Raw genomic sequence first — 12992 nt, 5'->3', positions numbered from 1 at the left:
GCTTCCGGGGCGGCGGGGGTGGGGTGGGGGTGGGGGGTCCGCTCCGCTCCAGGCAGAAGGACTTCAGCCAAAAGCCACTCAGCAGCTTTTCCTGACCAGCCCCCTCTCTCACTCTTGCTCCCTTCTCGAGAAGCCCTCCCCAGAGGACAGGAGCTCTTCTGGCCTGGATGCTTCCTCTGCACCCCACTCATGTTTCCAGCATGGCCATTCGTATGCAGGATGATTGATGGGTCGGCAGATCCGTTTTTTCCTACGAGACTGTGAGCTTCTTGAAGGCGGATGTGGGTCACGTTACTCTCCCCAACACCTGTGAGACGGTAAATTTCTGTTGTCGGAGCCACCCGGTTTGTGGAACTCTGTCAGGGCAATTAATACAGGTGGCGATCCTGCCTTTATTTCTGTTTTTTTTTTTTGGCCACTGCATCTATAGAGTTTAGCACAGCAACTAAGACATAATAAGAGCTCAATACATATTTACTGGTAGTAAAATTTGTACTCTGGAGAACAAAGAGGAGCTGTGGTTCCTGTACTCGAAGCTCTCGTGATGTGATTGAAAACACAGAGAAGGAAGAAGACCATTCAAAGTACGTGCTTAATGCCAGGTCAGAGACATGGGCGGTCAGACTGCTGTGAGTGCCAAGCCCGTAAGTCAGAGAGGGTGGGCAGTGCTGGGCAGCCATCCCAGAAATCTCCCGTAGCCGGAGCCTTGAAATAAGAGTTAGTCAAGTGGAGAAAGAGAATTGGAACAAACAGAACAAAACCTAACAGCGAGAGAGAACACGGACTATTTGTGGACCTGTGAGATAAGCTGGAGCCTGATCATGAAGGGTCTTGTATGACCTGCTGAGTCTGAGAACCCAAGAGTGAATTTAAATAGGGGAGTGACTTGCATGGTCAGGCATGAGTTCTAGAAATTTCTCTCTGGCAAAGTGAGGATAGATTGCAGGGCGGGTATGACTCATCACCAGGAGGTTCACTGCTCCTTGTGGACATTAGAATTTGGAAGAGATCTTTCTTTATCAGCCTTCAACCTTAAGGGGAGGCCGCACCCCCAGGACTGGGCCTGGCCGGGGAAAGCTGGGAAGGTAGATGCACGGCCCTGCAGACCAACTCCTGTTTTGTCCTTTTAATGGGCAGTAATATGTCCTCACCAGATGTGTTGGACTACTATTTTTAAGTCCAGACAATCCCCACCCTCCTAGAATCTGCCTCTAATTCTTGGAAGTTGGGATAAAACCACATGTTTTTCATCATTCCGCAAAACCACTAGCTCGAAGCACGTAGTTCTGTGACATTGGGGAAGAAGCTGTGGACATCTGTGTTGTGTTTCTGTTCCCATTCGTAGTTCTCTGGTATAGTAAAGCAAAATTGCCCCAGGCTATAGAGACCATGAGGGAGAATCAGAGGGCAGACTGGATCCTGAAAGGATACGGTGCCCCAGACAAACCATTCCCCAGTGAGGACAGGAGGCAGAGGAGAGGCTCCAGAGCCCAGGCCATTCCCTTCACTGCATGACACACATATGGGGTCCGATCAAAGTAAAATCTATTTTGGTCCTGTCGTCCTGGTCTCATTATTTTTGTCACCTCCCAGAGGACATGTGGTGGCCCTGAACGCTGTGCTCGAGATAGGGAGGAAAGCGGGCTAACAGAACTCGTCGTGCAGGGCAGAGGAGAAGAGCCCAGCGGCAGGGCCCGCTAGAGGCCCGGGCACGTCTGCACCCGTCGCCGGGCCTTCTGCATCCCCCAGCCCGGTTCCAGCCTGGCGCCGGGCCCCGTGGAAGCCAACTGGACACTGCAGGTGTTGGTGCTTACGGTACTCGTCTGCCCCTGCAGACCCCAAATGCCACAGGACTCACGTGCAGGCCCTCAGATTACGATAGGGGCCGGTGTTGACATTTGCATCAGCATATGCTAAGGCAGCCCGGGCACGCCTCTGTGGGTCCTCCTTGTGCTGGCACTTCAGAGGCCCCGCAGGATAGCTGCAGCGCAGGGCGGCCACCAGTGGGGGGAGGTCCTAACTGCATGGAATTCCCCTGCTGTTACCGATGGGTTTTGATGGGCTTTCCTTTCGCTTCCTCTTGGAGACTTCTGAGCGTTGTTATTACTGATGCGGTGCACACCTGTGTCACCCTAGCGTGGCTTGCGTTGCAGCAATGGGAGGCTTTGTCCCACGCGCAGAGGGGCACCCCACACGGCTGAAGGCAAGCGGAGCCCAGGCAGTACCCCACGCAGCCACCCGTCAGGCCCCGGGAGTCTGCTCTGCTGCAGGAGCTGTTGAAGTCTCACCCCTGCCCGCCTCACAGGACGTTCGGGAGAATTCAGCAAGCCAAGCATTCTAAGTCCTGGGAGATTGAAAGGGAAGGGAGAGGGAGAGAGGGGCCCCTACAGGTCAGTTTTATTACTGTTGTCAGGGACAAATATATAAACAATGTATGACAGTAGAGTGCTGCCACAAAAGACTCTCAACTTCAATGTAATAAACTTGCAAAGCAGTTTTTAAAAAAAAACTGAATTGCTAGCAATATTCCAATTGAGATATTTCACATTAAAAAACAATCAAGTTTCCATATCCTCTTGAATAAGAAGACAGGGCAACACTCAGCCCATTTATCTGAGCGTCAGCAACCAGCTCCAGATCAGAAGCAGCTCTTCCCTTCCAATGGAGCCACGTTCTCCAATCTGCCAGAATCCCACCCAGTCTCTTTGAATGATTCCTATCGCTATTGGACATTAGAATTTGGAAGAGATCTTTCTTTATCAGCCTTCAACCTCAAGGAGAGGCCGCACCCCCAGGGCTGGGCCTGGCCGGGGAAAGCTGGGAAGGTAGATGCATGGCCCCGCAGACCATGCAAGTGACCATGCAAGTCACTCCCCTATTTAAATTCACTCTTGGGTTCTCAGACTCAGCAGGTCATACAAGACCCTTCATGATCAGGCTCCAACTTATCTCACAGGTCCACAAATAGTCCGTGTTCTCTCTCGCTGTGGTCCCAAATAATGAGACCAGGACGACAGGACCAAAATAGATTTTACTTACGCCCCTACAGGCATTGGAATTGGTGGGATCATGCTTACACAGTGGACCCCAAAGATCCAATCCAGGGAGCGCTGGGCCAAACAAAGCCCATTCTGGTGACATCCAGTCCTCCGCATGGGGTGATGGTCCTGTCTGCTTGTTCTTCCTGCAGAAGGCCGCTCTTAGCTTCCCAGCCCTTACGAGCAACTGCTCAGAGGATCCTACAGCCGCACAGTAAGAAGAACCAGCCACTTAAAATCCAAACAGTACTGTGGGGTTTCAGTGCAACTCGCTCCAAGTCCACATGGAGCCAGGAATCATTTCTGCCCTCTTCGTGCCATCTTCCGTCAGTGCCGCCAAAAAGGGGGCAATGACAGGGCCCCAGCACAGCACACAGCGTTCCATCTGGTTCATGGTGAGGGCCCGTCTAAGTGGGAACAGTCTGCCCCAAAGGCACACTTAAGTTTAGTCTCTCTCAGGGAACGCCTGCTTGCAATTTTTAAGGGGTCGGTTTTCCAGATTCTTTCCTATAAAGTTATTTAAAAAAAAAAAGACGAAAAACAAAACACTTTAGATTCAGCCCCTATTGCCATCATGTCATGTATTCTGGTGTTTGAGTAGATTGCAAGGCGGAGCGTGATGACAAATACTAATACTTCAGACCCTGATAATCAAAGATGGTGGGAGAAGGGATGGTTCCCATGACACTAGAACATCTGGCCTACTCTGGGCATGAAAGGGACCACAAACGAAGATGTATTTAACTTCTGTTTACATAGATGCACAGTGTGTCGCTCTTACTCAACCTTGAAATATTAGCAAAACCACGAAAAGGTACCAGCTTTGGGAAATCCCATGTCTTCTCTAGTCCCGACTGAGAAGGACAGGTAGGCTGGGGCACAGTTTCCTGCCCCACCCCCACCCCCCGGAGGTCTATTGACCTCAAGCATGGGCTGTAGGGAGAAGCACCTCTCCCTTATTTTACAACCTGGTCCAAGGGTAGGCATATAACGCAGCAAAAGCTAATATCCTCCTTCCCATTGCCCCACCCACCCTACCTCCCCACTCTACACAGCTAACGCAACATTGAACGACTTAACCGAAATGTTCGTCATGGAATGGGATAGGAACTCTCTAATGCACAGAAAATTTTGAATGTCCTGAATTAGAAAATACACCACTCAAATCTTCAGCGTACGATTAGCAAACTGCCTTCCAGACGCTGGGGTCATACTGAACTCCTACCACCTAGAATCTTTAAAGCATTTCTCAGTTCCTCAAACTTCTAGGCTCAGAAAAACGTCAGGATTTTTTCTCTTACCTGCCAGAGGCCCGCTTTCTGAATTCTGAAGATGAGCCAGTTCACAATAACTCACAACAGGAAAGTCCATCCATGTCAAAGAAGACCACATGTGCCCAGATGGACCATAACATCAATTTTAATTTTCAGACTAAAACAAGATAATCATCTCCAGGGACAGAGCCCAGCCATTTGTCCTAGACACTCATGTGCATGATGTGGGACCCTCGAGGTTCCATTAGAAATGTAATTCTGTCCCGGGTGGGGCTATCCAAGCTTTCACATAAACAGAGGGCTGAAATGGCTATGGGCTTCTTAGCCCGCTAATTCAGCTAAGCAAAGCAAAGCCCTGTGCCCTCCTCCTTCTCGAAGGCATACTCTCCAGGGAGAGATAAATGGACTCGTTAGAATAGAAGGAAATGGGCAGGATTTATGGGGTGGAGACTGGAGTTCCAGTTCCTTCTCTGCAGCTTAATTCTCTACAGCTCACTTTCCTCACCTATCTGCTCTCCCCAGCCCACGTGAGGCTCAAATGACCAAACACTGGCGAACAACTCCATTGGAAATTCTCATATGAAGTTGGTTAGTAACTAGCACTGAGAATGCACGGAAGTCTCTTGTGAGATGACTTGTACTGATCACGTACGTACCAGTTGGGCATACGCATCCTCCTGAGACATTCATTCTGTGTGTCTGCAGCATGGCTCTCAAGTCCGATCAATGTTTCCAGGGTTAAAAGTCAGATTGAGAAATGATGCATAAACAAAATGTGGCATGTACACATGCAATGGAATATTATTCAGTCATAAAAAGGAATAAAGTTCTGACACGGGACAACATAGAGGAACCTTGAAAACCTGATGCCAAGTGAAAGAAGCCAGTCACAAAAGGACAAAAAGTGTATGATTCTGCACACGTGAAGGACCTGGAAGAGGCAAATTCTTAGAGACCAAAAGTAGATCAGAGATTACCAGGGGCTAAAAGGAGGAGGAATGAGGAGTCACCTTTCCATGGGTACAGAAATGATGACAAAATAGTGCTGATGGTTGTACAACCTTGTGAATGTATTTAATGCCACTGTATTGTAACTTAACAGTGGTTAAAATGGTAAATTGTATGTGTATTTTACCACAATAAAAAAAATACAAAAATAAAAATAAATAAGAGGTTGGATGCCTTGGGCCATCGAGTTCCACTTAGGGCCCTTTGGCTAAAAGAAAGACAAGACCATGCTTCCAAAGCTTTTCTGTCACCGATCATTTGCAATCTTCCTCTTTAGTTGGACATCCCCTCCCTGATCATTCCTGCTGACCTTACTCGCAGCTTCTAGTCTCACAGACTGGGGAATGAGTTTGTTCAAAGCCCTCATTTTTGGTTTTAATCAAAATTTTAAAATTATCTTGAAAGCAAAATTGCTATTTAACAAACTATAGAAATGATCCCTGAAAGTATAGTCTTGCAAAATTGCTATTTAAAGTAAACTGGGGTTGGGGGGGCCTGGGTGGCGCAGTCAGTCAAGCGACCAACTCTTGGTTTCAGCTCAGGTCATAATCTCAGCATTGTAAGATCGAGCCCTGTGTCAGGCTCCATGCTCAGCGTGGAGTCTGCTTGAGATTCTCTCTTCCTCTCCCTCTACCCCTCCCCCATGCTCTTGCGCTCTCTCTCTCTCTCTCTCTCAAATAAATAAATAAATAAATCTTTTAAAAAATTAAATAAAGTAAGCTAAAATATAACCGCAACTTCAGGGAAACTTCCCTACACATGTTATCGATTCCTAGCCCGTCTGTGATCAGCCTACTTTTAATCTCCTTTTCTCATATTTCAGAAAGTAAGAATAAAATGGCTTTGCTTAAGTATAACAACCTAGCCTCTCTTCTGATCTTGTTTACTTCCTTGTATTAGATGGTTTTCTAAAACTTGCCTGGAGGTCCCTCAAGCTGGCTCCGTCACTAGGATGCTTACTTAGAGAATGTCTGTGTTCCCTATGAGCACTCGTATCAGATTTGCTTTTTAAGTTTCAGGAGGCAGAAAATCCCTTAAAGATTTTCTTTGTAAATAAAGACCTTTTAAATAGAGCTGATTATCCATTTCACATGAGATGGGAAGCTTTACCCACGATTAGTGTGCATGGCTTGAACCTGACTCAAGGTCACCAGTTAACCCATGCTCAGAAGAACCTAGTAGGATAAAAATGAAGCGAATGTGGAATGGGCTGTTAACAGATGGTGATAGTTACGTTTAGGCGTTAAACATTATTCTGGATGTTTCTGTGAGGGTGTTTTTGGATGTGATTGACATTTAAATGAGTGGACTTTGAGTAGATTGCCCTCTATAATGTGAGCAGGCCTCCTCCAAAAAGTTGAAGGCCTGACTAGAACAAAAGCTGAACCCTCCCCTCCTTCCCCCAGAGGGAATTCTGCAGCCGACTGGGACTGGAACTACTTCAGTGGCTCCTTCCTGAGTCTCCAGCCTGCTGGCTCACCCTGCAGATGTGGACTCGCCAGCCTCCGTAATCCTGTGAGGTAATTCCTTCAGATTCATTTCTTTCTATATATACACACAACCTTTTGGTTCTGCTTCTCTAGAGAATCCTGACTAATACACAGATCTAGGGAACAAGTCCTGAGTCCTCTGCTAAAATGTGCTCAATAATTTCAGCAAGTCAGTTAACCTGAGCCTGAATTTCTTCATCTATAAAACAGAGATTTTTATATTACCTTGAAGGGGCTGGAGAGAATGTATACAAAGCACATGACGTATTGTGGGTGCTAAACAAAGAGTAGCTTTTAAGAGGGAGCACTACAAACATGAAACTAAAGAAACCACTTCTCCTCCCCTTAAGGAGCTGATACCCTTGCAGGAGAGAGAAATAACAATGGAGGTGCTGTGTACCAATACCAAGCAGGTAATGCTACACATTCACGCTCTTGGGTCTGAAGAAAACCGAACACACCGCCGCAAAATATGCCACCTTGGCATAAGAATTGTTTTGAGCTAAAGGCAATTAGCTCTCTCCTCTCTCCCTGTCTAAAAGCAGGATATAAATTTCCATTTATAAAGGTGTGTCCCTCTTCCTATCAAGAAGAGAACTCCCTGAGAAAACTCTTAGCACCTGAGATGACTCTTATCTGCATAACAAATCTTACTAAACAGCCCTATTTACTTTTCCTTCCCTTAACTTCCCATCAATTACCAACAGATGCCCCCAACCCCTTTTCCTTTGTCTAGCCTAAAATGGTATATATGCCCCAAATACTAACACTCCCTCCTTGGGTCACATTTCTTTGTGAACGCCAATGCATCTTTACATAATTTCATAATTTCAGTTTTTTTCTTGTTAATCTGTCTTTTGCCAATTTAATTCACTGGTCGTCCAGCTACTGAGTATAGGAGGGTAGAGAAAAAGGTTTATCTTCCCTACAGTATCATTAAAAATATAGGAGACCTTGCGATTAAGGCTTGGCCCACTCTGAACCGATATTCCCAATCTCCAATCTCAAACCTATTCTTCTCCTCTTGAATTCATGGTATATTGACCTAGAGAAAATAAAGACAAAGATATTTAGGAGGGTAACACTGGCAGCTAATTGGGTAGAATAGCTGGGAAAGTAAGAGTAAAATGATCCATAATTATGGGTGGACTACAGCCAGTTTATTTTTGTTAGATGTTGAAATTAGATCTGTTGAGTTATATATTCTCTGAGCTTCAGTTTTGCTCATCTATAAAATTCAGTTAGTGGTATGCAGTAGGAACACAGAAAAGCTGGAATCATTGAATAATGGATAGATGAATGGTTGACAGTCATGTAATCAAAAATTGTTTACCATACCCTAGGCTAGGTGGTTCCAAGGCAAAGACAGTGGAGTCAACAGAGAATTATGTTTTATATTTTTAAGTTTGTTTATTTATTTAAGTAATCTCTGCACTGAACATGGGGCTCAAACCCATGACCCCAAGATCAAGAGTCCCATGCTCTTCAGACTGAGCCAGTCAGGTGACCTGAGAATATGTTTTAATGGGATGACAGGGTAAATGGAGAAAGGAGATGGATTCTGGAAAAACTGAAAGAATGTCAGAAATAATGGGGCGCCTGGGTGGCTCAGTCGTTAAGCGTCTGCCTTCAGCTCAGGTCATGATCCCGGGGTCCTTGGATAGAGCCTGCATCGGGCTCCCTGCTCGGCGGGAAGCCTGCTTCTCCCTCTCCCACTCACCCCTGCTTGCGTTCCCTCTCTCGCTGTGTCTCTCTCTGTCAAATAAATAAAATCTTAAAAAAAAAAAAAGAAAGGAAGGAAGAATGTCAGAAATATTGGGAGCCTTCTGACTCTGAGGGCCTGTTCAAGTATTTAAACTTCAAAATACTTTCCCAACCTCATTTTTAGTGAAGGAAGTTATATTAAAGAGTAAGATAGAAAACCGATGCCGTTATGAACCAGAATAAATCTAGTTACTACAACACTGAGGGAGACCAGTTGGTCGAGGCAAAGGAACGTGGATACTCCTGGTGTCAGTAATCTAGAGCTGCTATTACTTGCTTTCCTGACCCTAAGATGATTCTGGGTGAGCCCATAAGACGAGATATTTTGTCAGACCTGAGTTCAACCATGTAGACCTCAGACAGTGTGTAACATACTGTTTGTTGGTCCAGCCAGTACCCAAGGAGGAGTCGGTTATGCGCACGCCTCTGTACGCACAGCATGGGGATTCTCTAAACTCCAGTTTACCGATGAACACAGAAGGGGCCATGGAAGCCTGAAGAATGTATGTTCCTTTTCTGCTCTTTTCCTGCACAGGTGCCAGTGTGTTAAAAGTGGAAGCAAAGAGGCAGCCTGTGTTTTGATTTGGTGCTGAACAAAACACTATTTGCACTCTGATTTCTGTCCGAAGAGTACAGACAAAGGGATTCTACAAACTTAAATATGGAGAGGGGAATTCTCTATTACTCCCTAAATTCCTAACTTGAGCTCAGCTATCCCATTCTCAGTACTGAGGGGTTTTCTACACTGAGTCATACGGGTAACCTTCAGGCTATCTCCAGAGGTAAGAGGAAGTTGGTGTAATTCATGTGATAAAAATTTAATACACATCAATTCTTTATGTTTATTGCTATTAGTTTTTCAGGAAAAAAAAAAGTGATAAGGTCCCTACCCTCAAAGATTTTACAACTGGGAGTCAAACATAAAAATGAACTAAGGCTAGGGACATCTTGGTGGCTCAGTTGGTTGTGTCTGCCTTCGGCTCAGGTCATGATCCCGGGGTCCTGGGATCGAGTCCCGCATCGGGCTCCCTGCTGAGCAGGGAGCCTGCTTCTCCCTCTGCCTGCCGCTCCCCCTGCTTGTGCTCTCTCTCTCTCTCTGTCTGACAAATAAATAAACATCTTAAAAATAAGTCTCTACACAGAGTACACTTACACTGTTGATTTTAAGACAAGACTGAGCACACTAACCTTTATTGAGGATCTACTATGTTCCAGGTACTAGCATAGGAACTTTCATTTACCCCTCTGATTAAGCTGCCCTAGCTCACCGGCTAGGTGAGAGATGCTAATCTCCATTTTACTAAGGAAAGCTCCAGGTAAGAATGGTTAAGGAACTAAATAAGCGTCCTTTGACCCAGAGTTTTGATACAAAACCCAGGAATCATTCTACTACATCGAACCTAATGATAAGTATCACAAGTTTTAATGAAAGAATGATCACTGTATTTTGATGAGTCCAAAAAAACACAATCTCCTTGGCTTCCCTGAACAGCACCGCTCCCAGCTGAACAAGCACAAGACCTTATAAGTAAACTCGTCTGCATTCCATTGGCATAAATTCCCATCAGACAGCCCTCTCCCTTCCCCGTTCCCATCGTCTGGCTTTTAAAGAGGTAACTGCCCTCCTAAGGAAACTTTTTTTTTTTTTTACCACTAACAGAGAGCAAAGGCCCTTTCTGAAAACTTTGCTGTCCAGTAACACCTCTGTGGAATCATTCAACACATGAGGATTTTGTGTGACTGTATAATCATGTTGGTTTTGTTTTCAGAGTGGCCACAAAGCTAAGTTCAAGGCCAAGAGTGAAAAAGGTTAAACTGAGGATACGACTTTTCCTTGTAGTGACGTGGAACTGTCAGATTTCTCTGCTGTTTTGAGGTGTGTGTACGCTTGCACATTCCATATACATATCAGAAACCTGGGAATCTCACATCGACAAGTTAATGGAGACTATGACTTGGCTATTCTAAACGCCATGCAGATAATGTCCAGAAGAGCTCATCCCGCAATCATGCTTTGGCTCTCAGTTGATCATTTCATTAACGTGAAGATTAGACAGGAAATACTGTTTTTAGAGAGTCTGGAATTTTAATAAGTCTAAAGACTCCTGATGGTCTTATTTTATTTGCAGGGTTCCCAAAAGGACTTTCACAGTGTACTTAACGGCCAGAAGTAAGCGTTTTCTTACTTGGCAAAACAAAAGTTGAACAACACAGATGTATAGTCACGCGCTGGTGTACGGGTGCGACAAAGATGTGACATTGGGAGCCGAGAGAGAAGCACCCCAGCCTGGGCGGTAGCACCTACAAATATGAAAAGGACAAACAAATAAAATAACTGACTCGGTGTAAAAATAAGTTGGAGTGGGGGAGGTTTTCTGTGCCTTTTGAAATTATGTAAAGAGAACCCTGGCCTCGGACCAGAGGGGACAAACGGCAGCCTTTATGGGGCTTTTGCGGGCTGCAGGACATCAGCCTGGTCTTTAGTATCATTCAAAAAGCTGAAACTGATTCATCCACACCTATTAACATATAAACAGGAACACAGGCATTAAAAAAAAAAAAAAAATGGTTCCTGGAGGCCGCAGCGTGCTCTTTTCACTCACCCCCTAGCTCAGTACCATTTAGTTAGTTTTATGAGTCCCTCTAATAAATGAGCTGAGGTGGTTTACTATAAAAGGGTTTAATGGTGAAGAGCCATTATGCAGGGTCATAGAAATATAAGAACACCTGCTACAACAAAGGTCCCTAACAATACATGCCGGCTTTATTCGAGCCCGAGAGCTTCGGGGAAGTTGTTAAAACTGAGGGACACAGACCTTCATATGTGGGCCTGCACGAGAAGTAGGTGAGGGCTCTAGTTCTCTCAACTTCATTACCAGGTGTTTTGTTACAATGCAAGCAAGTCTCAGGCCGAATTCAGCCGTAAAATAAACATTTGGAAGCCAGCAGGCGCAAAAAAAGTTGTACAACCAGTTCTGTAAACTCAATGAAGTACAGTTCTCTGTCCTACTGGCTCTCTGACAAATTCCTTGCATAACAGACTCACTGAAGGCAGATGTGACAACATTCTAACAGCAAGATTTAGCCCAATGTCTAGTCAATCAGGTGGGAGAAACTTCCGACAAGCTCTGGATACATGTCTATTTCAAACCCTAAGACAGAGACAGCATTCGGAAGGGCGTGCGCTATCAACTAGGCTCTCTAGACCGTAATACCCTGCTTAAGTAGGGTCAGGAGGGTCTGATAGAGTATTTTCAACCAACTTACGTATTTTGAACAGCTTCAATGTCGCCAATGAACGTTACTTCTAAGATCCATTATGCTAAATAACAAAGCAGTTGGTTCTTACAGGGATTGAAGAGTGGGGACGTGCTTATAGTCGCCTCTAGAGCAAGGGCATCCTGATAACCTTTCAAATTCCAGCAACCTTTCCCCGAAGTGTGTTTTCATCCCTGAGTAGAGTCCTTCGACATTACCTGCACCTTCAGTGTCGATTAAAAACCCAGAGACTGATACCACACTGCCTATGCTGAAGTTCTTGGAAGTTCATTGTGGACATTATAGCATTTGTAAATTAGGGCATTTTATTGTTTCTAGTCAGAGCCCAGACAGGGACAGGGGTTACAACTTTGGGATCTAACCTTAAGAGAGTCTTATCTTTCTTCTTGCCATGGTCTGGAGTCTTGGGCAGAATCTGCCCAGAGACAAATAGGCCTGTCTCCTCACTCCTGCTCCTCGGACCAACCCAATTTAGAAGGTGATGGTAGCCAGGCTTAGAGCTGGTTCCTTCACAGGCTCATCTGTGCAATTAGGCCACAGAAGTGATTTTTTTGCCTCAAGCAATTTATTTGAATTTCAACATTTTCTTTCCGCAACTCTTAACGTGGCCTGATGTTTTTGATTTGCCGGGAAAGTTTCAGAATATCAGCCTGGTTAACACCAGCCAAAACACCATCATAAATACCACACTGGGGGTGCCTTAGGCAAAGACACTCTTCTTGACCACACTTTAGCCAGGCCCCTCTGAGCCCACTTTCTGACTGGGCCTCGGCATTGGGCCCTGTCTTTGGCCTCCCTAGACCATTTATAGCAAAAATTCTGCTAAGTGCTTTAGTGAGATTTCCCCCACCCTTGATATCTGACCACTGTGGCCTGCCTTCAGCAAAATCCTAAGTCAAGTTAGCAAGCATTCCCCCTACCCTTGGTGTCTCCTCTTAGTAATTTTTTATCTACCAACCCTTCAAACCCCCATTCAATTCCTTGGCTATAAATCTCCAGCTGTGTGTTCAGAGTTGGGCCCCATCTATCTCCCCTATTGTAATAGTCTTGACACCTATGACAATAGTCCTGAGTAAATCATCCTTACCATTTTAACAAGCGTCAGAATAATTTCTTCTTTAACAGTGATGGTACCATGA

At 45.3% G+C, this 12992-nt stretch overlaps 1 pseudogene; it reads right to left on the bottom strand.

Annotated features, from left to right (window-relative positions):
- Positions 1-5647: 5647 nt before the first annotated feature.
- LOC118522364 (small nucleolar RNA U3) lies at positions 5648-5776 on the bottom strand (annotated as a pseudogene).
- Positions 5777-12992: the final 7216 nt, after the last annotated feature.

This window comes from Halichoerus grypus, chromosome 3, assembly GCF_964656455.1.
Source record: "Halichoerus grypus chromosome 3, mHalGry1.hap1.1, whole genome shotgun sequence".
NCBI classification, from domain to species: Eukaryota; Metazoa; Chordata; class Mammalia; order Carnivora; family Phocidae; genus Halichoerus; species Halichoerus grypus.
The sequence above is the reverse complement of the archived record's forward strand: the minus strand, read 5'-3'. Positions and strand labels throughout refer to the sequence as shown.